This window comes from Mustela putorius, unplaced genomic scaffold (genome assembly GCF_011764305.1).
Source record: "Mustela putorius furo isolate JIRA1106 unplaced genomic scaffold, ASM1176430v1.1 tig00537248_pilon_pilon_pilon, whole genome shotgun sequence".
Lineage (NCBI taxonomy): Eukaryota > Metazoa > Chordata > Mammalia > Carnivora > Mustelidae > Mustela > Mustela putorius.
The window spans coordinates 13,853,840-13,857,338 of NW_025422387.1; the positions used below are offsets into that span (position 1 = coordinate 13,853,840).

At 52.2% G+C, this 3,499-nt stretch overlaps 1 long non-coding RNA gene across 1 annotated transcript; it reads left to right on the top strand.

Annotated features, from left to right (window-relative positions):
* Positions 1-137: 137 nt before the first annotated feature.
* On the top strand, positions 138-3,223 carry LOC123390146. The gene is made up of 3 exons (XR_006604770.1): positions 138-307; positions 999-2,733; positions 3,101-3,223. It is a non-coding gene; the product is annotated as an uncharacterized LOC123390146 (long non-coding RNA).
* The last annotated feature ends 276 nt before the right edge of the window (positions 3,224-3,499 follow it).

Here is a 3,499-nt window from a genome sequence, read left to right on the forward strand (position 1 = left end):
GACCCCGCTCGGGCGGGCGGGCGGGGACGGCCGAGGGGAGGGCCCGCCGGGGGCCGACCTGCCGGCTCCTCCCCCCGCCGCCCTGCGCGCATAAAGCCCCGCGCTCGCCCGCGCGCCCGGGCGCCCGCGGAGGCGGCGGCGTCCGGACCCCGCTCCCACCGGGCTCTCGGGTCCCCGAGGGCGAGAGAGACCCCGAATCCCGAGGTGGGCCGGGACCAGGGCGCGGCCGCACCCCCCACCCACCCCAGCGCGGGGCCGGGCCGTGGGAACGCCCTCCCGGAATGAAGCGCTTCCCGGTGCCTTCAAGGTAGCTCGGTTCCGGATCGGGGACCCCCTAGTTCTCCCTCTCAGGTCCCCGCTATCCAGAATTTAAGAGCTCCCCAATCTCCCTGGGTCGGGAGGGAGATAGCCCCAGTGCCCCCCTCCATGCGCCCCGCGTTCCAACTGGTGAAGAGCCCTCCATTCCCCCAGTGGGAATGAGAAGCTGCCCTCAATTTCCTCAGAGCCTGATTCAGGGCTGCCCCTCAGCCGCCCTCAGCCCACTCCCAGTGTCCCATATCCTCTGTATCCAATCTGGGGGACCCTTCCAATGCCTCGCGTCTCGAGTGGGAAGACTCCATCAGCACCCCAGTAGAAACCGTGTCAGTTTCCTGAATCCCTTCTCGGCCCCTGCTATACTTATTAGCTCCCCCAAATCCCTCCTGTATGGTCTATTGAGGACCCCCCCCCCAATTTCAAGTACGGGTTTCCAGTTTAATGCCACCCGCACCCCCCCAGTGTGAGGAGTCTTCACTGTTTCTCGCACTCCTGGCTCACTTGTCAGCCCTACTCAGACTTCTGTTTGGATTCGGGAAAGCCGGTTCCCGACGCTCACCCGTCCTCCCCACCGAGGCTGGGGGAGAGGTCAGTGCCGCTTAGAACCTCCCGTTTCCAGTTTAGGAGGCCGCCGGCTCCGCTGTGCACCTTCCCCTCCGAATGACCCCCCACCTCTTTTGCAGAGTTCTAAGCCCAGCCTCTTCGGATTGGAAGACCCTCACCTCAGCTGCCTCCCCACTGCGTTTGGAGTTAACTTCTCTCAGTCCGCCTCAGTTTGAGACCTACTCCCCAAGAAGGCAAACGCCTTCACTTCTCGCTTCCTCCTCCCCACGCCTCCATCTCCTGAGTCTCCGAAATCCCCTCCCATACTTTTACCCTAGGCTCCTAGGAGCCACCTCGCCCTCCCCCAAAACTCACTCCCTCCAGCCCGGGAACCCTAATATCCATTCTGATCAGCTCCAGGGCTAGAGGCCACCCTCCCTGTCCCCAGCTCATCAGACCCATCTCCTCTCCTCGATTCCCTGGCTGAGACCAGCCAAGAAAGGGTCAAAGCTGGAGGCCAAGAGAGCCACTCCCCCCACACCCCGATCCCTGCTAGGGATCTCATTGCCACAGGAGCCCCTCCCTCCCAACTCACCTCCCACTCCTTCCCCCTTCTCTACCTTAAATCCACCCTATATAACCCAGCTACAACCCTAGATGACAAACCCGTTGCTGCTCACCCTGACATTCATCCTTCAGTCATCTACCTTTTATTAATGTGCACAGCAGCTCTGTGCGGCATAACCCTGACCTCTGGAATGGTGCCCATCCCCCTCTTCTCAATATACCTTCCCCCCCTCCCCCAAGCCACCCCACATGTAAGAACAGTGAGAGACTCAAGTTAATGGTTTCCTTGGGGACCTTCTGGGAACACTCAGCAGGTATATCCTGCCACCCTGTGCGCATAACACTAGAAACAAACTTGCTTTTTCCTGTTTTTATTGTCCTACTTACCCCACAGCTTCTCAGCATCCCCTGGACTGGGGGTGGGGGAGGGCTCCTCACCCAGGGTATTTCTCACCACCTCACTGCAAACTGGAATATCAGGTGTGTCCTGGGAGTGACACAGATGAGGGTCAGCAGGTAGCGAATCAGGTGTTAGGGAATGGGCTATTGGTAGGTCTAAACTTCAGGTCCCTTGTGGGTAAAATGGGCCCAATGGGGAGGTGCGGGGCAGGGGTGGGGGGCAAGTGAGCATTGATTTGTGTGCTGATGATGTTGGACACGTGGCTTGGAGGATAGGAAGCAGGTAAGGGTCGTTAACTTAGAGCCAGTTGAGGCGGCATGAATGGTACATGGAGATAGGATCCATTGATTAGCATTCTCATTCAGGTTTTCAAAAGGGGCAGCATCTCATCTAGTTGTTGTCCCTACCTGGTTTGAGGCACAGTGGACTTATGAACCTGCTACCATAGGTTCATCTCAGCCTAGCTGCTTCAGTCCACTTTGTTCCCAGTAGGGGTAGCCCTCATAGGACAATGCAGCTGTAAATGCATGATCCTTGTAGTAAATTGAGGATCTCAGTGGTATTAAGGAAAAATGATCTTCAGAGCAACCGGCCCAGACTCCAGAATTAGGAGATTAGAGGATGCCATTCCAGCTCTTTCTCTCTCCTACTACACACACCAAGCTTCACTCCAAGAAGGAAAGAATAATTTGCTTTATAGTGTAAAAAAAAAAAAAAAAATCCTTTCCAGAAACCCAAGGGACAAATGACATTATGCCCAAGCACTCTGATGCAAGTTGGTACCTTCATTCTTTCTACAAATATTTATTGAACACCTGCGACCTGCCAGACATCACCTTGAATGCCGTATTCCTAGCACTACCTTTGTGAAACTTGCTTTCTAGAGACAGAAGTCAGCTAACAAACAGGTAAATAGATAGGTAAATAAATAATATGTCAGCTGTGGAGACAGGAAGGGGGATAGGGAGGTTAGGAGGCATGGAGAAGAGGTTGATAAGCAATTTTAAATCAGTAAATTTATAGGGAGGGGTGATGTTTTAGCAAAGACTTGTAGGAATGAGGTACATTAATCTACTATTGTGATCCAGAGCTCTCTTTTAAGAAGAATGTCTGCATCTCTTGAGTGCAATAATAATAGATATTCATAATTTGACTTTCATTGCTCTAAAACTGTGGTTCCCAAACCCTAATGTGCATAAAAAATCACCCAGTGATTTTCAGTTGACACAGGATGCCTGGGAGATTTGAAGAATGCTTTTTTTTTTTTTTTACAAGCGCCTCTATCAGATGATGCCGATAGCTGAGGTTTTCTCCAGACCACTCTTGAAGAAACATTGCTTTAAAATACACTGAAGAGTCTTCTAGAATGACAACAACAACAAAATTAAAGATTAAATTACAGTCCATGTGGTTTTGGTGTTGAGAGTGTTTCACTGTGTTTTCATTCTTTGAAGGAGCAAAGACCCAAGCAAAACCATGGATTACCCAGAACATTCCATGTCTTGTCCATACAGGAGAAGGGAAATTTTATCATAAGCTGATTAGGAGCCAAATATGTGTTTTGCACACTTCCTGTCATTTTGGCTCTAATATTTCTCTGTTTCTGTTTTTGTTTTTGTTTCTCTTCTCCCAAATTTCTGGACTCAACCAGGAGGGGATGGGCCAGGGTAATGA